This window comes from Ursus americanus, chromosome 17 (assembly GCF_024610735.1).
Source record: "Ursus americanus isolate L20-20 chromosome 17, mUrsAme1.1.p, whole genome shotgun sequence".
Lineage (NCBI taxonomy): Eukaryota > Metazoa > Chordata > Mammalia > Carnivora > Ursidae > Ursus > Ursus americanus.
Window position 1 is genome coordinate 46,670,283 of NC_142143.1, and position 25,831 is coordinate 46,696,113.

Below are 25,831 nucleotides of genomic sequence, written 5' to 3' on the forward strand. Positions count from 1 at the left end.
GCCTGTTTCTTCCTCTCCCACTCCCCCTGCTTGTGTTCCCTCTCTCACTGGCTGCCTCTCTCTCTCTGTCAAATAAATAAATAAAATCTTAAAAAAAAAAGAAAAAGAAGGTGAGCTTGTTGACTCTAGCAAGTGCTAGCTATTAGCATACTCACTGGGGCCTGGACTGCCTCCACATGCAACTTATTACTTCTGAGTCTTTACAAATGGGTGACTCCAGTGCGGCTCAGGTGTTCTGAGGACTTGGCCTAGACTGCTGGCAATCTTTCTAAAAATTAAGGCATCCCTTGGTGAGCTAATAGAGACCTAGAACGTAATGATCTATGATTTAAGCCTTCAGGTGCAGTGACGATGAGCCAATATTTATATTATGGAAACTTTTTTTTAATGCTAAGTAAATATAAAGGAACAGGTAGGGTTACATGATTGCGTGGGTGGTCCTACTTTATCTCTGATTGGTGAGGTAAGAGTTGTCCTCTGCTTTGAAGAGCAGATGACATAAAATAAACAAAGAAGCCTCAGCAGAATAGACTTCAAACATGGGAAAGCGAAGTAAGCTGACTCAAGGGAAAAGTAAACTCGTTTGTCTCTAAGGTGAGAGTGTCCAATCAAACTCACACCTCATGAGAAGGGTAAGTAGAGGACCAATCAATTCAATGGGAGTCTTTCACTAATTGCTAGTAAAGATATTGCCCAGTGCAGTTTAGTTACAATGTTTAGTCATTAAGATAATGTGGGAAAGCAGATTCCATTTTTATTCCTCTTTCTGCAGCTTATGTAGTTTTACAGCACTTACACTTGACCATAGGAATTAATTAAACACCTTGACCCGTGCTGCTTCCAAAAACCCACCCAGGAAAGGAGAAAATTCTTCCATTGGAATCCATTCAAAGACTGCAATATTTCCTGCTTGAACCAAATAGAACTCAATATTTGTCCTAATATATATCCTCTTAGGAAAACAATTTACCTTCAGGTCTATTACTTATTTGAAGCTTATTTGCCAAGCACAGAAAGCCTACTAAGACATAGCCTACTGTTCACGTACACTTGCAGTAAAGAAAATAGAAATGTTTAAATTTGTGGAGGAAACATAAATGAATCCTTTGTATCTCACGAGATTTTACCTTGTGATTTAAAAAGAAGTGGGAAGTGGAAACAATATTCCTAGAGCGTCATAAAGGCGTACTTGGTGTACCCCAATAGGATAATGGCTCAAAACTATCTGAACACAATCGTGAGCTTTACATGAACTTTCAAGGGATTTTCTTAGATTTTATGAATGTTTTTCTTTCCATTTGAAAATAGCATGAGTAATTAATCTTTGAGCCTTTCTAGGAGAATTTTGGTTTCCAAAATGATTGCTCACTACCTTACCTGGTGACTTATCTTTGATCTTGTAGTGAAGGTCTTTAGAGAGGATCTTTATGTGCCCCATGGGGATGTGAACAAGCCAAAGAAATTGAAAGAGGAGTACTATCTGGATATGTTGAAACAGAATAATTAATTCTAGAGGTAGAGTTAAAAGCAATTAGGAAGAACGAATCCTTCTCATTAACCTCCAGAATAATTTGTTAGATGAGGATTAAAGTAGTATCTATAGGGTCATTGCATAAATTAGGGGAGATAATATATACAAGTTGCATGGGAAATGGGGCAATTCTTCATTGCACAGAACTGTTTCATGCATTGCAAGACTTCTAACATCCTTGGCTTCTTCACCCGTGAAATGCCAGTAAAACCTCTAGAATCATTGTGACAATCAAAGTTGTCCATGCACATTTCCAAAATTACTTTGGCAGGGGTGGGGGTATCAGTCATTTAGCCCTAAAAGCACTGAACTAATTGAATTTTAAAGAGCCTTCTAGATCTGTACATGTGTGAAACCATAACTTCGCAGCTCTGGCTTTCTCTTGTTTCTAATCAATGGTATATGATTAATCTCCCAATGGGTTTGACAAGATCATTTCAAATATTTTCCATTCAGTTTTTTCATTCACTGACAGTACTGTGCACTGAGCAATACACATTGAGGGCACAAGACACTGAAAACATCAGGGGGACTAGGAATCACAATTGCAAGTAACTGTTCTTGGGGGAGTTGAGGGATACCAGAAATCTTGGGTAACTGAGTCTTAGCTATTTTTGTTTTTGTCATTAAGTTGAGGAACTATGACCCAAGTAGAAAATGCTGCATAATTGGAAAATGACATGCTGGAAACTCTGGTTCAGGAGTTAGGAAATCCCCACTGTCAGTTTCTTTGGGCTACCACACTGGGGCTGAAGTGGGCCTAGCTGAAGGAGCCAGACCCCAGAGCCTTATCAGTCTGCAAGTGTGCCCATGTATATATGACAATGGGACCATATGGCACTCATCGGTTTATGGAATAACATCAGTGAAGACTGCTTGTCATAATGTAGTTAAAAGCAATGATTGTTTCCCTGAGTTTGTTTTCTACTCAATTTTAATTCCTGACTCAAAACTACTGTGAATGAATCAGAAAAGCAGAAAAGACGGAAGGCAGCAACCAGTAGGAATCACACCATGAACAACCGGAATCCTCCAAAACGTCCATACAACTTTCAAATGGTGGTTGCAGCACCCGGGACCTGGCATTTTCCCAAGGACATCAAGTGCTTAGATTTTTAACCTATGTGCATATCCGAGAGAAATGACCTGTCTCATGTAATTCTGGTTTGACTTCTGTTTCAATGTCATATTTCAGCTTTTACAGCTGAGTCTGTGACTGCTTTTGCTCCAACAATGCTGTTTCCTGCCCATTTCCCAAGAGCTCACATTGCAGGGCACAGAGAAAGCCAGACAATTTGTTATTGACCCATCACTACCATTTCCATGCTGGGCCAGTGACCCAGAGTCCCTCTGGAAGTGGGAAGAGGAGACAAGAGGCATGAGGAGCAGCTCTAAGGGCACAGACAAGGGAGGGGGGCTTCACAGGTCTCCATTTCCGAAGTGAGAAAAATTTCTGAGTTGGGAAACAAGACTTTACTCTTATGATTTTTTTTCCCTGCCAAATATCTTAAAGGTCACATAGCTATTAGTATAAGAATGTTTTTAACCACACAAGTTTCAGTAAAATCAAAATCAAGCGCTATGAAGGAAACCAGGGTTTTTTTGTTTTTTGTTTTTTTGTTTTTTTTGAAGACCGGGTTAACAAATAAGGAAAATCGCAGCCTAGAGGGCTGGATGACTTGAGGTTCTGAATGGCATGACAGCACCAGGGAAACCGCAGACTGGGTTTTCTACCCCAAAATGTGGAAACATACTTATTTTCATCTTTTTCCTATTTCAAAGACTAGACCAGGATATTGGTGTCAAAACCCTATTTTCATACTGCTCACCAAACCAGTAACACCCCAAAATGGCAAAACACGAAGGGACTTGCTCCTGGCGGTACAGGGACTTCAGGTGTGACTGGAGGAGGAGCTGTTTCCGGATTCTGCTGACAAGGAGGGCTACGTGTTTGCTTTCTGCTCCTCATTAGAGACAGTCAGTGGGAAAGAGGTAGTCTTTGAAGAGATGACAGGAAACGGCTTCTCAGAAGTGAAATGAGAGGCCATATTTAGATTTATTAGATGGGAGTGGGAGGGGAGACAGGAAGGCAGTCTGGTAGAAGATTTGAGACTAACTGAAGGAGGGCTAGCGGTGCTTGGCTGGATGGTGGAAGGCAGGGGCAGGACAACGTGATTGGATGAAATAGGCACTCACAATTGATTTTACCATTACCATTTTTCGTTTTAGTGGAGTGTTTTATTCCCAGCCTATTGGTAGGCACAAAGTAGCTTCTTAATTTACACTTGCTGCTTGGATGATTAATTAGAGTAGTTGCAGGGGTAATAACGGTAGCAAAAATTTATTTTGTGCTTACTGTGTGTGCATATACTTACCATGTGCCAGAAGTGGTACTAAACCCTTCCCATGTAACTCTTCACGTGTAGGTCTATGAGAGGAGTGTTATTACTATTCCATTTTTCACAGATGAGGAAACTGAGGCCCAAGATCCCTCAGCTAGGAAGTGGCAGAGCCAGGGCTCAAGCGTTGGGAGCCTGGATCCAGAAATCACGCTCTCCAGTAGGACACACTGCCCACACCGCAGGAGAGAAAGGGAAGCTAGTCAGGAGGAGGATTCTGGCACCTGCTGAGGGCTTGTGTCTGGGCAGCAAATCCTGGAAATATGCTTAACAAAGATGAAGTGGGTCTCCCTTGCATTGCAGAGAAGCCCTTAGCCCAGACAGCAGCTGGGAGCAGAGGGGGTCTACAGGGCCAGAGCCAGAGAAGTAGGCCCAGTAGCTTTTTATTCTCTCTCTCTCTCTCTTTTTTTTTTAGATTCTATTTATTTATTTGTCAGAGAGAGAGAGAGAGAGCGTGCGTGAGAGCGGCAGGCAGAGGGAAAAGCAGGCTTCTTGCTCAGCAAGGAGCCTGATCAGGGACTCGATCCCAAGACCTTGGGATCATGACCTGAGCTGAAGGTGGACACTTAACCGACTGAGCCACCCAGGCGTCCCAGCAATATCCGTTTATTCTGCCATGATGTGACCTCTGCATAACCTGCCCCACCTGCTCCTGCAATCCTGGGGCCCGCAGCTCCTTGTCACAGCCTCTGAAGCGACAAGAGGAAGCAGCGTGGATAGATGTTGCAGCAGCTCCAGCAACAGGAAGGTGAGTAATGCAATCCATGTGGAAGCAATGATTGCAGGGTCTTAAGCAGGGCTTCATGGGCCTGGACAGAGAGGAAAGGTAAAGCTAGGTGGGAGAGGAAATGCCTTGGGGAGGGGTGCCTGGGTGGCTCAGTCCTTAAGCGTCTGCCTTTGGCTCAGGACGTGATCCCAGCGTTCTGGGATCGAGCCCCACGACAGGCTGCTCCGCTGGGAGCCTGCTTCTTCCTCTCCCACTCCCCCTGCTTGTGTCCCCTCTCTCACTGGCTGTCTCTTTCTGTCAAATAAGTAAATAAAATCTTAAAAAAAATGCCTTGGGGAATTTGCAATGTAGGAAACATGCATCTTGTGCCCACTCACTTCCTCTTTGTGAGTCTCCTTCCTGACACCTCAACCCGCTCTGGACCTCAAAGCCCTTTGTTTATCTAGGATTCCATAGTGCCATAGCTCACTTGGGCCTGCTCTCCTCCATCTACAAGACCTCATGCCTAGCCCGCAGTCTTCTTGTTTTTCCTATCACACCTTTTACTTGCTCTGTAAAGCTCCCACCTGCTGACCCGGTGGGAAGAAGTTTGAGAGGCACATTTTTTCCCTAAGGAGCTGGATTAAATGCAGGTCTTTGAGGGTCTTATCCTAAAGGATGTTAATGTTTTCAAAGAATATTCCTGAGTGTCAATGGCTTTCTAAAATAACCAAATCCTAAGGGAGAGCTTCAGGCCCTATAGCAGGGGGCAGGGGCATTTTTGCACATCCCATAAATTACAAAGCACCAGTGATGGAATCGGTCCGCTCATCTGCAAAGCTGCAAGCTCTCAATGTGAAGTATTTTAAATGAGATGCATGGTCTAAAATGCATTGGATTTTATGCTCTCTGTGCTATTCTGTATTTTTTTATAGTAATTTTTTATTATGTTATGTTAGTCACCATACAGTACATCCCTAGTTTTTGACGTAAGGTTCCATGATTCATTACTTGCGTAGAACACCCAGTGCACCATGCAATATTCTGTATTTTATCTCTCAAATGAATTATCAGGTTTTGGGGGACAGGAACAGTTTCTCATACATTTCTTGTACTATGTAAGGAAGATATTCAACAAACAAATGTCTGTCTGTGTATCAAGTGGGAGTAAGGTAAGCTCTGCAGGAGGATTCATTTTAGGAAAGACAAGCTTGAGAGGGCTATAGCCCAGGGCAGTTCCATCATAAAGATGTAACCCTTTGTGAACTCCAACAAGTTGAATTCAATCAAATCCAAATACTGCCACCATCACCTACAACTAGATTTAACCCTCTAAAAAACTGAACGAGGTTTTCGTCTATTCAACAAAGCTTACTGAGCACCTCCATAACCAAACACTGTTACATGCACTGGGGTTATTGATGCTTGTGAGAGGTGATTCCTGCCCTGAAGGAAATCCCAGTTTAATGGAAAGGCAGACAAGCAAATGTATAATGTAAGTTTCCTACAAAATCACAGATAGTCCAAGTGCTACAGAGTAACATTGTCCTGGGAGAGCTGTATTTTATTTTATTTGAGCTGCATGTTAATAGCAGCCTCTTTAATTCACTAATTATTGAGATCCCATTGTCTCCACGAATCTTTTTCTCTTAAGGAATCTTTTTCCTCCCCATCACTAGAAGGGGGGGTTGCTGATAAGACCCTGTGTGATTCAGTTTCTGGTAAAAGATAATAAAGACCTGCCAGAGTGACAGAGATGCCATATAGTCGTATGACAAAAATAGTTGTTCAAGTTCTCTTTTATGAACTTGCCTCTTCCTAACCAATTCTTCCTTGTAAAATAGTAATTTATCACTAACCTCATCTTCCTAATACAGTTCTGGAAAAAAAAAAGGTTTGATGTTAATCAGAGTATTATCTTTTTCAGCACATACCTCAGGACCACTTGAAAGAACTTCACTCTCGGGGCATCTCGGTGGCACAGTTGGTTAAACATCTTACTCTTGGTTTTGTCCTGGGTCATGATCTCAGGGTCATGAGCTCAAGCCCCGCATCAGGCTCAGGGTGGAGTCTGCTTGAGGTTCTCTCTCTCTCCCTCTCCCTCTGTCCCTCCAGCTCTTGTTCTCTCTCTCTCTCTCTCAAATAGATAGGTAAATAAATCTTAAAAAAAGTAAAAGAACTTTACTCTTAAATTCAATTTCTGCCACCATAATCCTGCAAGTAGATTTTGACTTCTCTGGAAATGAACTAGGTTTTTACATATTCAACAAAAATTTCTAGAGCATCTCCATAAGGAGCATTGCAGCATGCACTGGTGATACGGATACTTCTAAAAGACCATCTGTGCCCTGAAAGAACTCCTAAGCTAATGTCAAGGCAGGCAAGTAAACATAATTGCAAGATCACAGGGACATCTGTTGGAGATGCCAGGGGAAGATGGGCCACTGGAAGAGTCAATGAGGTGAGACAGAAGAGGAAGAAACTTCCAGGTACAGGACAATAGATTTTGTTTTCCTGTCTTCCTGAAATCTGGCATATCCCACATTTGGGATAATGAAAGAGCATTTTTATGGCATTCAAGATGAGGATAGAGATGGAGATTCTTGTAGTAGGATAACTTTCAAGAGAGTACACCAAAGAAGAAGTGGTTATAGACTGAATGTTTGTGTTCCTCCAAAATTCATATGTGGAAATCCTAACCTGCATGTGATGGTATTTGGAGGTAGGGCCACTGGGCAGTGACTAATTATAAGTGTGGAGCCCTCCTGACTGGATTAGAACCTTCATAAAAAAGACCCAAGAGTTCCCTAACACCTTCTGCCATGTGAGATTATAGCAAAAGGACGGCTGTCTCTGAACCAGGAAGCGGGTTCTCACCAGATACTGAATCTGCTGGTGCTTGATCTTGGTCTTCCCAGCCTCCAGAACTGTGAGAAAGAAATTTCTGTTGTTTATATGCCACTCAGTCTATGTAGTTTGCTATATCAGTTCAAACAGACCAAGACAGACACGATTTTGGCAGTATGGAAAGTCTGGTTGTACTACTGAAGCCCCTTCAAAGACTCTCCTCATTCCCCATTTGGGAAGGAACAGGAGGGAATTGAATAACAGGGAGGGCTCAGAGGGAAGAGAAGAGAGCATTCAAAAAGAGGAGGATAGACTGCAGGAGGGGCAGCCATGTAAAGTGCCTTTAAAAGTTGAGATTGAAGAAGCCCATCTTGTAAATTGTGGAGGATGCTAAGTATATTGGAAGCTAATGACTCAATAGGAAGTTTTGCTTACTTTTTTACAGCTCATGTGGTGGGTGTTTAATGAGAAAGTATTACATCTCCATTCTGCTGCTGCTGGGGTTACGCAGCCAGAGAGAGCAGCATGTACAAAGGTAAAAAGGAAAAGAGAAAAATGATGTGTTTCTGGCTTCTCAGTACATCCTTTATCCCTCAAGCTATGATCCCTGAAAGGCTCTGGGAACTGCCCCCTCCATCTTCTTTCTTACCCTGTGTACCATCCTTCCTCATCTCCTCAAAGCCTTTCTCTGTGCCCTATGGAACCTGAGGTGTATCCTCAAAAACATCCTCTATATCTTCAGCTTCTTCTATGAGTGTTTCTTGCTTTCTACCTGAAACCTGTCTTCCTGCTGATAATACCTCTTCTGTGAAACTGTCTCAAAGGTGACTGTTTTCTCTCTCACAGCCGTCTTACCTCTGAGCCTGGAGGAGGGGTTGCTAGGGATCCTCTTTGTTTCTCACTGCCTCATTTCCTTAACTTCCTCTCTTCTGATGTTCTTGTCTGTCATACTACCTCAGTCACTTACTCCCTAGTCATAACTTAGACCTTGTCCTTGAAAGCAGTTGGGACGTTTTCCTAATAAGGTCAAACATTCTGTTTTCTGACCTTTGTGTATTCTGTGTCGATGACTCTAGATTTATTTCTCTAGGCTCATGTTTCTTATGAGTCCTAGATTCAATAGTTGATAGTTTACTTAACTTCTCTACTTAGATGTCTCACAGACATTTCAGATTTGCAGTGTCCAAAACAGAATCCTTGAACTGCCCCCCCTCCCCTATCTATTACTCTTTGTATCACCCTCATTTGAGCAAGGGGCACCATTCTCTGTTCATCTAGACACAAATCTAGCCATCATTCTCAATGTGTCCTTTTTACTAAATACTATTATCCTGTCCATTAGCAAGTCTGGCTCTTTCTACGCACAAAATGCATTCTTAAATCTGTCCACTTCTCTCTGTCTTCATGACTACCCTCTAGTCTAAGTCACCATCATCTTTTCCCTGGACTTTGGCCCCAATTGCCCCTCCCTCCACACCCACTTTCTTCTCACCCAGTCTTCCCACTCCCCCGGTCTAACACTTAAATTTCCGTTGCACTTAAAGTCGAAATTCTTTATCATGGTTACATGGTCTTCAAGCCTCTGACCCTCTCTCTGCCTCTCAGCATCTGCTATTGCCCTCTTTTTTGTTCACTGGGCCCCAGACACCAGCCTCCTTTCATTTACTTCTGTACATCATGCCTTCCTACAGCATGAAATCTGTGTTTGAGTTTGATATTTCTCTGTCTGGAAATCTTGTCCTTCTCTCTGTTCCAAAGATAGCTTCTTGTTATCCTTCAGGTTTTCTTTTGTACATCAGCCTTTCTGATTTGCCCTCCTAGATCACACTCCCTAAAAACAAGCCACCCAAAGTACTCTCTTTTACTTCCATTTCTCTATTTCCTTCTTGGCATGTCTCATTTCTCTGGTTGATTATTAAACCACATTGTTATGTTGTGACTTTCTGTTCCACACGAAGTGCAGTCTCAGGATTTTATGGATCCTGTTGTCTGCCTGTGATATTTACTTAATCTAATAGATTACTTAACAGGACTCTTGGGACAATCTGCTCCGGATTCTGTTTTAAAGATAACGAAGTCTAAATCTCTGCTGAGCTTCTTCATTTCAGTATTGCTAGGATGCCACACAAATCTCTGTTTATCTCTTATATTCTGACTGATGTTGATGGAGTTATTAGCTTCAGCAATCTTCATTCTGAACTCTTGCCGGTTAAAATTATATTGTTCTCTTCTTCCTGCAGCTAAGAAGTAGATTAAGTTACTTGACAATGGGAGGGGTTCTGTTTTACACATGTGTGCTCTTTCTTTTACTGAAAATTTAGAATGTGAGCTTGTATTTTTCTGAGTTATCTGGTACCATTATCCTAATTCAGTTCCACTGGTACACATGGAAGAAAGATATTTGGGCTTTTGGTTTTGACCAACCTCTACATCTAGCATCTTGCCCTTTCAGAACAAAAGTGAATGTATTCATGACAACTGATAAAGCATTGAAAAGACACGATGAAAGACATCAGAAGATGTGAGATTTTGACAAATTTCTTACAGTAAGAAGTAAATAGAATCATAATGAGATAAAACAGTGCTAAGTAGGCACAGCCCAGAACACATGAAAGGCCACAGTGTAGGTGGTAGAAGTTCACCCCTAGCACATACAAAGAACAGGAATGGGAAGTAGATGAGAAATCAGAAAATACAATTGAAGGCTGTGAAGGGAATACAGCACGTATCAGCCTCCATCCATTACGAATGCAGTTGAAGGGTTTATCCCTTTGTTGAATCTGGGGAATACTCTTTCAAAAAATCTGTGTGAGAGGGTATGGTATGCTAGTATGAGAGATGACATGTGGGGGTGGTAGAGCATTCAGGTCAGCTCCCAACCTATGCACCGAAATTAAAGGCAGTTGTGGGACACTCCTGCCCTCATACAAAGCACATGGAATTGGCAAATTCTAGGGAAAAGATGGATGAGTAGATAATGTGTTGGCATCTATAGAGGAACACATGCCAGCTACTTAGAGTAATCAACCTGTTCCCTCAAGTGTACATTTGAAAATACACAAAGAAGTGCCAGTTATTTCAGGAAATCAGGAGTACAAATAAAGACCAAGGTAATCAAACAGAAAAACTGACTCTAGGGACCAGAAAAGAGCTTTATACAGTTTAAATGAGTGCCCTCAGAACAATTTGAGAAGGTATTATATTTATAAAATTTTCAAAGTTTACAAAATTGTATTTATAAAATTTAATACATTTAAATGCTAAAATTAAAAATAAAATCAAAGAAATGCCAGAAGAAAACTTTGAGGAAATCTCTTATAAAACAAAAAGATGAAGAAGATGGAAAAGATGAAATTCAGTTAAAAAAACTTGAAGGGCAATCTAGGAAGTCCACTATAAATTTAACAGGACTTCCGGAAAAGTGAAAAGAGAAATTAGAGAGAAAACAATCATCAGAGAGACAATATAAGAAAGTTGCCTATATCTAATCAATAATATGGCTTTGCATTAAAATAACCCACTGAGTTGCCAGCATTTTGAATTTTAGGAATTCTACATCCAGGACACACATGAAATTCCAGGAAACCTGAGGTAAAAGATAGGTTGCATCATCTTCCAGAGATTAAAAAAAAAAAAAAAAAGTCACTACAGAGGAATGAGAATCAGATTGGCATGAGACTGCTCACCAACTAGCAGACATGAAGTTCTGAAAAATAATTTTTAAGTATGGAATTATGTGCCTAGTCAAACAATGAATGAATGTGGAGACAGAGCAATGATATTCTGGAATATACTAGATTTCAGAAAGTTTACTTTCTATACATCTTTTCTGAAGAACATTATTTGAGATGGACCCTGGCAAAGCAAAACAGAAATCCAGGGAAAACTGTAGGGATGGGATCCAATAAACTGGGGATTTAATCAAGAGTGCCATGAAAAAAATAAAATTCCAGAATCACAGTTACAGAGATAAATTAGTTCATATATGAAATAGTTATAGGCTACCAGAGAACGACTTTGGGAAGTGAATTTTCTATAACAGTAAAATTAAGAAACTAGAGTAAAAATAGAGATCATTAGAAATCCCAACACAAATCAAATCGTAATATGAAAAAAAAATCATTGCCTAATGTAAAGAAAATCAAACAGAGTAATTATAGAGCTGTAAGAAATGAGAACAAATTTGTGCATGATCCATCAAGCCGCTCATTTTTAGTGACATAGGGTTACATCTCTTTTTCTTTGGGTTCGATCCCATTATTTGTTGACTAATAGTTGACTATAATAACTATAATATTTTGAACATGAATTGGAATCAACCTGTGGACAAACCTCTGAAAAACTCACTTCTTTATAACAGATTGTAAACATTATAAGCCTTGACAATGTGAAAAGTAGAGTTACAGTTAACAGGTTGGATACTGAAGTGAAGTAAGGCAAGTAAATTATCTTATTTTACAAATGGGAATCAAATGTTGGGTCAAGAAATATCTATACTGTTACAAATAAGAATATGACCGTTAAAGAAGTAAAAAGAAGCATTGCTAAGAAAAACTGGGAGGAAGAAGCAAAGGTAGGTAAACATCTTTATCTCTCATATAAAGGAGTCCAAACACCTGTTTAAAGTCGGTCAATGAGATAACTCAAAATAACGCGCATTTATTTAGAATTATAAAAAAAATTAGAACAACTAAAAAAGCAAATAATTAAAATGGTTTTCTTTGGGGAGTGAAACTAGGTAGAAACTAGGGGAACAAGGAAAGGATGACTTTAGCTTCACGCTTTGTATCGTTGGATCTTTTACTTCCATATGAACATACTACTTTAAAACACATTAAAAATTAGACTAGAAAATCATTTCCAAGAAAAGGAGTGAGTTTAACGGTAATACACTAAATTAGAAATTTTAAAACATTCCTTTAGGTCAGCACAGTGTGTTTGTTCTAGTACGGCAGATGGTTTTCTAATGCGGGTGGTGTGTGGGGCAGCAAGGTTAGTGTTTCGTGTACGTCGTGCCGGGGGTTGTGCACATCTAATCCGGTACGTGCGTGTTCTCCCCGCCGGGGGACAGCGGCGGACCGGGAAGCTTGCGCACCACCTGGCCCGGCGCCATCTTGCGAGCGCCTGTGAAGGCTCCGTGTTCGTCACCGTCCGGCAGCCGCGGCCTCCCTTCCACTCCCGCGCACAGATTTCTTCTCATTATGTTCAAAGGTAAGGCTTTTGTGTTTACCTCGGTATTTCTTTATTACACATTTTACATTGAAAAAATGGTATTGCACTTTTATTAGGATTGTTATTATTTCTCGCGGCGCTTTGGTTTCGAGGTGGCATGGTTCTAAGTGGTCTCCACCTCCATCTTTCCTCCGCAAATACGGTAGTTTTTGGAGTGTGATTTGAGGTTTCTATGATATCACTTACATTGAATTATAGTAGAAAAATCCGAATTTCTTTCTAAACGCTTTTTTATTATGAAAACTTTCACACATGTACGGAAGGAGACACACTAGTATATTGAACACTTAAGAACTCGTTATCCGAGTCAAACAATAATCAGCTCCTAGCCAATCTTGTTTCATCTATAGTCTTTTATCTTCTCTCTCACAATATTTTGATTTAATCCCAGAAACTTTATCATTTTATTTGTAAATATGTATCTCTAAAATGTAAGGAGTCTTTCTGTAACATAACCATAATTCCATTGTGATACCTAAAAAGATTAAAATAATTTCTTCAGCCAGTCAATACCTGTATTTGTAATATGTATATATATTTGACATAAATTAACATAAAATTATTACTGTCCTAGTATTAGAAAACAAACTATATTTGAATTGAAACTTTAAGTTGTGACTCCTCTTTCACGTCCAAATTGAGCTATTATTTCTATTAAGTCTAACTCAGAAGGGCATCTTCTTACTCTGAAGATTCTGGGCAAGAAAATGTTTCTTATTCTATCAAGATAGCAACTTATGCCAAGGGTAGCTCAGAGGCTGGTATAGTCAGTGATAACTGTGGCTCCAGTGGCCACACTTCCCAGAGACCTTGGGAGAGTGGAGGTGAGCCTCCAAAGGGCAGTTTGCTTCTCAGCAGTTTCACCATTCCAGACTTCTGTGATACTTCAAATTTTCCAAAAGGGATGACCGCCTTCAAGAATAGTTGGATTTCTCTGCCAGGTAAAAACATCCTTGCTCCTCTCACTTTTGTAAAAAACTTAGTTTTCAATTTTTCATTTTTTCCTCACATCACCTCACTGGTCTCATCATTTTCTCAATCCAAAAATAAATAAATTAATTAATAAAGACAAAACACCAGGCAGATGTGATGCCCCAATATTTCCTTGTTCTCCTTAGCACTTCAGTACCCTGATGTTTTGTTTGTGGGATTGATTTTACTTTGACTCTAGTTTGAAATAAGCAAATACATATAGATATATTTTCTCTCTCTCTCTCATATGCATAATATCTGACATCTATCTAACATCTGTTTATCTGTTGGCAGAGTTCTGGTTTTAAATTACAGACACATCATTTCCTAACCATGTTAAGTTTGGGAAAGTTATCTAATCTCCTTCTCATTTGTCAAATTGAATAGGGTTGCTGGGAAGATTACACGAGTTAACATGTAAAGTGTTTCATACAGTGACTAGAATATTGTATGTATTCAAGGGAAGTTCCTGATATTATTAATTATTTGCCCAATAAAAGTAGTGTACTTTAATAGCTGCTTAAAACTTTAAAAGTTGTCAGTATTGATTTTTCTTCATGTTAAACTACCAATCATGGAGTAGTTTCATGATTTACTTATTTTAGCTTCTATCAGTGGATGTTGCCTATGATAATTATTATTGTGATGTTCTAACGATGCTTTCTTAATTTCCCCTATTCTTTCTATGTTTATTAATTGTTTATTAATTAAATTTATTTCTACAGAAGAGTTGTCCCTTCTCCCCCATTTATTTACTAATTTAAATTATATATTAATATCAGTATAGATTCATGGATGCTTAGTTTATTGTTTGGGTTACAATCTAATAGTATCATCATTTATTTTGTTATTTTTCTAACTTTGGTCATTAGGAGCTGTTGTCTCCTGCTGTGCCCTTTCAATATGTTTTGTTGTTGTTTTTTTTTGTTTGTTTGTTCTGTTTTGTTTTGCCACTTTCTTACTTTCTGGCAACACAAGATGCTCCAGTATCCTTTATATTTTCCCTACCCCAGCACTGGAGACAGCCAGGAAAACACCATCTTGAAGAATGATATTTAGAAACCAAGGTCTGGGTGCTAGGTATGCTAAGTATCACTGTTTCTAGTTGCTTTCAGTGAATGGAAGTAGGAAATATAAGTAGGTACACTTACTCATGCGTGTACATACATATATATTTCTGTTTCTCTCTCTGCATACATAAAAATAATACTATGCGTTATATTCTTGCCTTGACACTTATTTCTTTTTTCTCCAACAGTGAGAAATCTTCCTTCCATTATCTGCAGTGTGTTTGTGTTTTTGTTCACCTAATATACAAATAAAGTAGTTTTAGAATTGCAAATCTATACTCTTGGAAGAAACAAATTTGTCAGTTGGAGTACAGTGTTTAAATTATTTTTGTTTTGAGTCTTACAGTATCTAGCAGTACACTGTTTTCCAAAGTTACGTCAGCAACTTTTTACTCCATTCTCCTTCATTGTGATTATGTTATTCATTTGTAATACTCACAGTCTGCATTGCATCTTTCCCACATCCTCACTGATTGGTTTTAGTTTATGGAAAGCAAAATTTACTCAGTGATGTACAGTTCAGTGGATTTTTGCCAAATTCATAGAGTTATATATCCTTCACCACATTTCCATTCTATTCCATTAGCCCTCCAATTCCCTGTTCTGTTCCTTTGTAGTCAACCCCTCACAGTGCCTGGTGTCTACTTATTTGTTTCCCATCCATGTAATTCCAGAGCATTATACAAATGGAATTATATGAAGCCTTTTCATCCTGGCTTCTTTCACTTAGTAAAATGCATGTAAGATTTATTCATGTTGTTATGAACAGTTCATTGTTTTTTTATTGCTAAATGGCATTTCATTGAATGCGTGTACCACACAGTTTATCCATTCATCAGTAAAGAACCTCTGGATTATTTCCAGTTTTGGGTGCTTATGAATAAAGCTGGTATAAATATTTACATGCAGATTTTGTGGGAACATAAGTTTTAATTTTTTCTGAATAGATACCTAAAAGTGGATTGTTGGATGAAACGATTGGTGTGTGTTTAATTTTTTTTTAAAGATTTTATTTATTTTTTTGAGGGAGAGAGTGAGCACGAGCAGGGGGAGGGGCAGAGGGAGAAGCAGACTCCTTGATGAGCAGGGAGCCCAACTTGGGGCTCATCTGAGGACCCTGGGATCATGACCTGAACTGAAGGCAGATGCTTAACTGACTGAACCACCCAGGTGCCCCAGTGTGTGTTTAAATTTATAAGAAACTGGCTGTACTTTTCATTCTCATGAGCAATGTATGAAAGTTCTACAATGTACCGTTTTGTCTTTTCTGTGAATACCCATTGGTCTTCAGGAAGAAAGAGCCTTCCAGAGGGTTCACAGTTCTTCAACTTCTGGGACTCCCAGGGGCTTCACACTGTTCCACTACCCCTCATTTGACCTTCACCAGTTTGTCAATTATTCTGCTTCAACTCTTCTTCCATTTGAGAAGAAGAATATAAAAAATGAAGACAAGAATGAGAAAGCACATGGAAAAACAAACATCAAATTAAAAGTAGTGATTATATTTGCTAGAAAGGAAGAAGTGCAAGTGGAGATGGAAATGAGAAAAGCTTCATTATATTGCTAATGTTCCATTTCTTGAGTTGGGTGATTGATATAATTATTATATTATCCTTAATACCCTCAGGCATGTTTAAAATCACATGAAATTAAATAATAAACAAATACAGCAAAATAAAACTAAATTGTAAACCCCAAGTAGAAACCAATTTAAAGTAGATTCATGGGATATTTTTTCTAGCTTATGTATGTCTATATTACTTTAATTTAAATATTCACATATTATTTTTGCACTTAGAAAACACAAATATGTTTTTTAAAAAGTACGAACCCTAGACTTACTTTTGTAACCCTTGGGCTTCCCAGGTTTCACACATTTCAGTGACTTCGTTGATAAGAGAGGTGTCATAAAAGCCTCCCTTGTTTATAAAAAGATCAGGGGAAATCAATTATCACTATGATAAAGAGTTGAAATTGGGGCAGAGTTTGGGGCTAGACTGATGTGGAAATTTTCCAGAATGTCACAAATCTTAGGTTTACTTGAATCGTCCCCTATACGAAAGCAACATGTTTTGGAATCGGAGATACCACAAAGAAAAATCTGGTCTTCCTTTCTCACTGCATGAAGTTAAATTTTCTTAACTTCCATTTCCTTAGCTTTTAAGTGGTAATAATAAAAACTCCCCTGTACAATTATTTTGAAGTTTATGGATATCTGACATGTGACCCAGTTGTGCCCCTTGCTCACAGAGTTCCAACCATAGCTGCCTTCTCTTTATTTCTCCAGCGCCCAGCTTTTTTCTGCCTTAGGACCTTTACACAAAAGTTTTCTTGGCATGCAGTGCTTTTTCTCCTGATCCTCCCATGGCTGCCTCCTTTTTACCATTCAGGTCTCAGTTTACATGACATTCCCTTAGAGAGACCTTGCCTGACTGTCCAGTCTAAAGTAGCTTCCACGTCATTCTCTGTTAAACTCTGCATAGCACTTACTACTGTGATATTTTCTCATTTATTGAGTTCTTCATCATCTGCTACGCACCCTACCCCATCTCGACCATCTTGCATTCAGAAGAACACCTAGCACAAAATAAAGAGTGAGTGAATATTTGTGGAAAGAAAGAAAGAATAAATAGTGGTCATTCTTTTGTTACCGAGTTCTTAATATTGGTTGGTTCCTACAAGATGCCTTAAGATCGAGGAATAGAAGTTATTCCTTATTCTTTCCCTCTGTTAGTCCCACATTCTTTAAAAAATTGTTTTGATCAAAGTTTTTTTCTAAAGAATATAGAACATTGAGTTTTTTGAGGAGAAGAAACACTGAATGATGTAGTTTGAGGCAGGCAACATAAGAGATGATCTTTCTAGACCCCAGAGGATAAGAACCACAGAATTCTCCTTCTCTCATATAAATCAAAAGTGAAGGAGGAGAGGAAGAGGTAAATAGAAAACAAGCTAAGGAGCAGAATTTTTATCACTGATTCAGTGTAGTGGGTAAAGGATTGAGAGAATCTGAAGAGGTCTTGAGGTTTCTGATTTAGGCCACTGGATGGATGGTGGTGCTCTTTGTTAGGATAAGAGTATGGGAACAGGAAGAAAAGGAGAACCAAGGGCTGGAGAAGTAGGAAGAACCAGCTGTGGTTCTCCAGGATGCAGGTGGATATATCAAGTGCTTAGGGTCTGGACTGGACTGATAGATCTGGGATTTCTTATCCTCCTGGTGATGGCTGAGGTGAGAGTAGCTGAGATCACTAGGTGGTGTGTGTAGAGAACAGGGACAAGGACTGAACCTTCAGTTACAGGTAGCATTGAAGGACAGAACGACAAGGGGGCTAAAAAGAGGTGGCCAGGGTGTCAGGAGCAACAACAGAACAGCATCAGAGAAGCCAAAGGAAGAAAGTGAGGCGTGGTCAACAATGTCAAATACCGAAAGGGGGCAGGTTCTAAGACTGGAAACAAGTCCACTGATTTGCCAATTTGTGGTCACTGGTGACTTTTGGCAGTCACAATTTGAGAGGTGTTGGGGCGGGGGTGGTACAGAACTTAGTTAGCAGTGGGCTGAGCAGGGAGGTGAGAAAGAAGAGACAGATCTAGTTTGTCTGGTTCTTTAAGCTGTGGTAATCCGGCGCAGTGCTGTGGTAGTGCTGGGAAAGCGCTGCTTTTTGGCAAGCACATTACTTACATTGGCTCATTTTAGGCATGATCAACTAGGATCTTTCTCTCTCTTTTTAAACCTAGGTAAGCCAGTGTCTTTCTGTCCTAAATGTGTATAATCATTTTTTAAGAAATCTAAATGGAGATCTTTAACATCCAAAAAGCACCTTGTTAGTTTAAGTCAAATTTTCTAAACTCATTCTGAAACCTGATTTCATCACTATTGGCTTTATAGTCCTGCCTCGACCCTGCTTTCTGAGCTTCCCCAACTTCCCCTAGGGAACTGGAGATGAAGGTGCTCCTGTTACTGTAACTTCTGGGCATGGAAAACAAAAATGAGCTCATTTTTATTCCAGGAAAACAAAATGAAACAAATTTTAACAAGTGTTACATTTAGTTACTCAAGGAGAAAAATATACCCAGGAGTAAACAGAAACATTTTTATAGATACCTCAGCCAATTGTGTGAAATTAGTGGTAGTGAATTTTGGTGGGACCTGGAACGCTGGTTACAGTGAGGCAGAATGTGGGCAGAAGATGCTTCCTCCGGCAGACTGTTCCTGCACCACTCTTGTCTTTTTGCAGACACGGGCTCCGTGTCTGTACCGGAAGAACCCTGAACCCAGAGCTGGGGAGGTGTGGACGGTGCACCCACGCCCCCTGGCCTCTGGCACGCTGCCAGTGCATGTTAGCAGGAGTTTATTTGGGAACCTGCAGCCTGTGGACATCAGATGAATGGCCAACATGCTTGGGTGTATGCTGACTCATTTTAGAACAACTGATTTAGAGAGCTGCTGGGGTGTGGGTGTTAGGGTACTGTGGTTGATTTTCCAGCATGCTACCAAAAAAGCAGTTGATGGAAGTGGCAAGTGATGTAGCCAAAGCACAGTTAGGGTACTGTTTAGAGTCTTACCTAGTAGTGCTTTCCTTTCTAAGTCTGTCTTTTGGGATGCCCCAGTAATTAGCACCTGAATTTCAGCAACATTTTAGAAATACTGAAATATGAATAGTAAAATTTTTGAGCACTTACCAGATGCCAGGCTTGTTTCTAAATGTTTCATGTGCATTAAATAATTTGCTCCTTACAACCACCCTCAGAAGCAGACACAATTGTCAGGTCCATTTTGCAGTCAGAGCAGCTGAGGCTTGGGGATAAGAAATAACTATCCTCAGGATACTACGGAATCCATGGTGGAGCATGACATTGAAACCCAGGTCTGATTTAAGTCTTTGTTTTTAACTATGAAATGCTAATGAGAGGTTATTTTCATTTAAATAGAAACCAGCGGGCTGTGCTTAATATTCTGCAAGTGCAATTTCTATATCTCTTCCTGATTTTTTGCACATACATGTACACAAAATAGAAGATGAGTGTTTGTCCATTTACTCTGAAAATGTACACTAAATTGTGATTAAATTAGGTGCATGAAGAAGGGACTATAATCTTTTTACATGTGATGAATAGATGAGTCCCTTTATTTTTTCAGGTGGTTAATTCCTGCTCAAGGATGTTCTGTAGGTCACCTCTTGCTCTGGAGGGAGAAGCAGGTGGGCTTCCTTGGGTGGGGCTGGGCCTTGCCTCTGGGGAGGCCCAGGGATTCCTTAAGACAGGAGTCTTTCAGAGAATCCTGGCTCCATAGAGAGAGAACAGTTAGCAAGAAGAGACAGCTGAGGGTGAGCAAATTACTCCATTGGCATAATTTAGTATTTCAGACATGACATTTAATTGTCTGTAAAGTCTTTTGTTGATTCTGTCTCAGAGTTACGGGAATCTTTTTTCGATGGGCCTAGTGCCCTTGTGCAATCTGAGGTGGGGGAGCAGTTAGGGGCAGAGGGCTTTTACCCACATGTCTGAGGCATCAGTATGATTCCAAAGTAGAGACATCTTTTTAATTAAACAATTTTTTTTAACTGCTTAAATTATTAAAGTGTGAACAACTACCCTCTTTTTGAACCAAATGCTGGAGATTAGCGCCACCTGCCTAAACTGTTCTCCCACTACACTGAGAACTCTCTATGAGGAATCTTGCTCCCGACCTACTTCCTCTAGGTCCCTGGTCCTTCCTTCTCCAATCACCAACACGTAGGGCTGGGCAGCTCTGGTCACCCTGTCATCTCTTGGGGATCATCTTCACACTCTCCCCTTGACCCCTGTTCTCCCATTTGCCAACCTGTATGAACTGTGGGGCAGGCCCTTCCATAATTCCCTGTAACACAACTGAGACCAAACACATAAGTAGTAAAATTTAAATAACCGCTTTTCTAACTGTGGCTTTTCTTAGAGCCCTCAAAATTGCTTAGCTTCCAGTTGGCCACCACCTAACAGAGACCAGTTCCTCCCCATCACCCCACCTATAGGAAGGTCCCAAGCAATGGAAACCCTGCAAAATTCCCCTAGGCCCCAGAGACAGGAAGCAGAGTTTCCCACATTCTGTGTAAAGTCACCATGATACTCTGTGTACTGGAATTAATGTCTCTCCATAGTGAGTATCCAACTGGGAGTATCCATTTCCTTAAAGGAAAAACCTACCCCTGTTTGGTGTAGGTTTAACCTTCAGCTCCCCCAAATCATCAGAACACCTGACCCACACATTTGTGCTTCCCAGCTTATGGGCTTTTCTTAAAGTGTCAGTAGGTCTCTGCACACTACCCTGGGTCACAGGGTCCTAAACCCCACCAGTGTCCTTTTCATGGTCTTTCCTTGAGCAGGACAGAAAGGAGGTTCAAGCTCACACTTCCTCTTGTAGGTTTCTTTCTCCCAATATGGGCTCCTACAAAGAACTCAAACATCAACACATCACATTCTGCAGGGAGGCCCAAATAGGACATAAGTTTAATAGGACCGACGGCATGCTTACTGAGAAGGAAACATTTCTCGCTCTGAAACATAATTTGCAGGAATAAGGAGTTGTTAAAAGACACTCCCAGGTGACATTATATGGTACACTGTCTCATTTTGAATGGTGACCAGCACACAGAGGTACTCAGTAAATATGGAGTGAATAAAGGTAGTGTTGACATTAGGGATATGTCACTGCATTTGGGTCTTCCCCAAGCAAGGTGGGTGGATGTGTGCTTCCTATCTGCATAACAGTAGAGCCTCTCTCAAATATTTTTTTCTCTTGCTTTTCCCAGAACAAAGGGACTGTCTGACACAAAAATGAATTAAAATTTCTAGTCTGGAAGACAGAAGTTTGCTAATTTTAAAATGGTTATTTCCCTCATTTATTTCAGAATCCACATTTACTAATATTTTTGTTATTTTAATGTAGTTGAAGTGAAAAGAATACCAGATGTGGAATTGTTTGATCTGGATTTGGATCCAGTACTTCATTAGCTTTGTGATGCTGGACAAATTATACCGTCCCTGAAGTTCAGCCTCTTCATCTTAAAATGGGAATAGTTATATCATGAAAACTAAATAATAATATGTTATTATTTGGGAAGAATAAAGTGATATACATATGTAAATTATTGTTGTTATTGTTGTAATTACTCAAGCTGTCACTCATTTCAGGACTTCCAGCTTCATCATATTTTGAGACAAATTGCTCCAGGAAGAATGTAATGGAAGGCTAAAAGTTTCTGTTTCCACTTTTTAGCTTACATGTCTTATTATTTTTTTTTCCCCAAGATGTTATTTATTTACTTGTCAGAGAGAGAGAGTGTGTGCGCGTGCGCACACGCAAGTGAACACAAGCTGGGGGAGCAGCAGGCAGTGGGAGAAGCAGGCTTCCTGCTGAGCAAGGAGCCTGATGTGGGACTCGAGCCTAAGAACTGGGATCATGACCTGAGCTGAAGGCAGACACTTCGGACTGAGCCACCCAGGCGTCCCAAGTGTCTTACCATTCTTTATCCCAAAGACATTAGCAAAGCTAGTTGATGCTCCTTTTCCTCAATTGAATAACTATTTATTGAGCAGTTACTATAGACTAGATACTAATCTAGGTGTTGGGGGAAAATATGAAGATAATATATAGATTGTTCCTGACCTTGTGGGGTTATAATCTATCTGGGAAGGCAGATTTTGACCATGTAATTCCATAATTAACTAAGTGCAATTGAGGGTCGTGTTCTGAAAGGAAAGAATTGAGAACAGTGTCCTCTGGTGGCTAGTCTGACCAGGCATCTGCTGCGGTGGGTCTCCCTCATTTCTGGCCTTGCCAGTGCCTTCTGTGGCAATACTTGGGAGTCTTTGGTCACATCAGCCCCTTGCATCAGTAGCTCTCAGGAACTCCTCCCAGGGCCAGTTAGCCCCCATTGAGTCTGTCTCTATTTAGAATGGCTTCTGGGTTCTTTGCAACTTGGACAACTCCATGTTTCCTATGCTGCTCAGGGTAAACTTGCTTCTGCAGCTATGTGTCTGCAGAAAGTTTTAAGGAACTTGCTCAAAGCCCTCTTCAGTTGCACTGGGGGTGTCTGCCAGTGCAGTCCTCTGTAGTGTCGTGGGATAGGGATCAGGTTCTTGACTTCTTTCTCTGCTCAGGGTGAGCCATCAGACTCCAGAGGTCAGGAGTGTAGAGCCTAGGGCTTACGCCTCAAACTGTAATATGATCCAGGGTTATGAAATGTTCTATTGACTGACATGTAGAAATGTATTCATGCCAGTCAGGGATGATGTGGGTTTATTTGCAAGAGTACTGGACTAGTTATCAGCAGACTGACCTTATCACCAATCAGCTCTGTGACCTGGAGCAAGACTTCAGTTCTGTGGTTCTCAAGTGTGACACCTGTAAAATGAATATATTCATCACTTAATTGATGTTTGTTAAATTGTATGGTGAGACTGGATTAGACATTTATATATATACATATTTTTTGTAATCTAAATTATTTCAACCTTGGATTTTTTTATCCTTAGAATATATATTATTTAGTGACTGGAAGAACAAAACGACGTATGTGCCTCATGGTGCATGTTATAAATTGAATATTTATGCCCCCCCCCTTCATAAGTTGAAGCTCTTACCCCCAGTGTGATGGTATTTGGAGATGAGGTCTTTGGGAGCTAATTATGACTGGATGAGGTCATGAGGATAGAACCCTGGTCTGATGGTTTTAGTGCTCTTATAAAAAGAAATACCAGGGATCGATCTCTCTCTCTCTCTCTTTCTCTGTCTCTCTTTCTCTTTCTCTCTCTCTGTGCATGCACAAAGAAGAGGTCATGTGAGCACATGGCAAGATGGCTGCCATCCACAAACTAAGAGAAAAGGATTCAGAATGAAGCCAGCTTTGCTAGCACCTTGATCTTGGACTCCCCAGCCTTCAGAACTGGAGAAATAAATTTCTGTTGTTTAAGCCTTCCAGGGCTCTGATAGCAGCCCAAGTGAACTAATACAGTGTATAACAACATCTTCAAATATTGATTATAAAATAACTAACCAGACGATCATAAAGTCATTTTTTTCTCACCCAAACGTAGGCAACATCATGATAGAGTTATAAATATCTTAAATATTCTAGTCCTGCTTTCTCTTTCAAGAATTCACAGTGACATCAGCCTCCAGGGTGGAAATGCTGAATTCTGCCTAACAGAATCTAATTAAAAAATGATAACATAATCAACAATGCACTTGGTAGGCTTTAACACTGGTATATTTTTTTTCACTATTCTGCTTTCTACTTTTTAAAATCATGGTGGGGATCATGAATGCCATTCACAAGCAAAATTTCATAGTTCCTTTTAGAATGTCAGTGAAGAAAAAAATTTACGGTTTGATCTCCTGAATTCTTTTCTCTTTCTTTGGCCTAGTAAGTTTCATTTTAGCAAGGGAGAAGCAGTAAGAGAGAGATGTCTAATAAAACTTTTGGAGCTCCAGAAAGTGATGAAAAAGACTATAAATCTTAATTGCATGGGCTTCTCAAATTAGACCAGAGGTAAAATGATGTGCTTTGAGTTGTTCCATAAAAAAAGTTTTCTAGTTTACATTGAATATTTGTTGGGAATGTAGTTAAAATAATTCATGTAAACTATCGTTTCTTACTAATGGGTGGCTAGGCTATTCAGAGAGAAAGATGAATGAAAACAGAAATTCATAGATGTCAGTGATACATAATATATTGTTTTCTTTACTTTTCTACCCCATGATTTGCGTTTTCTTCAGTTATGAGTTTGGCTTTATACATATTTCTTTTTCTTTTCTTTTTTTTTTTTTTGAAGATTTTTTTTTTTTTTAATTTGACAGAGAGACAGCCAGCGAGAGAGGGAACACAAACAGGGGGAGTGGGAGAGGAAGAAGCAGGCTCCCAGCGGAGGAGCCTGATGTGGGGCTCGATCCCAGGACCCTGGGATCAGGCCCTGAGCTGAAGGCAGACGCTTAACAACTGCGCTACCCAGGCACCCCTCTTTTTCTTTTCTAAGTCTTGATTTGTGATGTAAACATTCACCTTATATTAACAAAGGAAAATTTTTCTCAGTTTTATTTTGAGATTTTCATTGCCTGGATTTTTTGTATATAAAGGAAGAAAATGAGAACTTTAAGACCTTACTGCTGATAAGAGTTAAAAATTTTTGGATATGTAAGTTAGTTATGGCTAGTGGTGGAAGCGAACTTATTTCAGATAATCATAGATTCTGAAACTATACTTGATATTTTTATAGACGTGACTGTTTCCTCCCCAAGAATTGAATATTAAACTGCGAACAGAATTCTAATCTCATATCAGATGATCAGGTACAGAGGAAGAACTATTCCAGTGCTTGCTTTCTGAGTCAAAAAATCAATGGATAGTAAGGAGGACACATATTGCATGGTGCACTGGGTGTTATACGCAACTAATGAATCATCGAACTTTACATCGGAAACCGGGGATGTACTGTATGGTGACTAACATAATATAATAAAAAATCATTAAAAAAAAATCAAACAGCAGGAAACCTCCCACCCATTCTAATTTATCACAGTTTTACTACTGTATTATAACAAGGCCTTATCACCCATACCTTATTTATATTTTCATGTATATACAAATCTAAAGTTACAGATTTGGGGGTGGTTTTCAATCTGGAAACATCTTAATCTCTTTTCCTTCCGAGAGCTCTGGACGGATCAACACATTTATAATGTAGCATCAGTTATTTTTAACAAAGGAAATATTTTTCACTTTTATTGTGAGATTTCTATAAATGTGTTTTTGCCCATATCGGCATCTAACTTCTTTTTTATTATGATCTAAATTCTTTCTCTTTTTATTCTTTTTTTTTCAGTTTCCTCTAATTACATCTTTACATGACATATCACATCAAATGCATGAGCGTCAAGCTGATTTGCCAGAACAGAGAGGTTGCATTTCATTCAGAGCCACATTTATCAGAAGGAATATCAGCTCAAGCTTTGACCATCTGGTTGTTAATGTAGCTTTTGAAAAGATTTCAAATCCTTACAATTCCAATATTTTCCCCTTTCACTCCATTCAGTTGACTT

The 25,831-nt window shown here is 39.7% G+C and overlaps 1 pseudogene; it reads left to right on the forward strand.

Annotated features, from left to right (window-relative positions):
- Positions 1 to 12,449: 12,449 nt before the first annotated feature.
- Positions 12,450 to 25,831, forward strand: part of LOC148108676 (large ribosomal subunit protein eL8-like) — a 37,761-nt pseudogene continuing 24,379 nt past the window's right edge.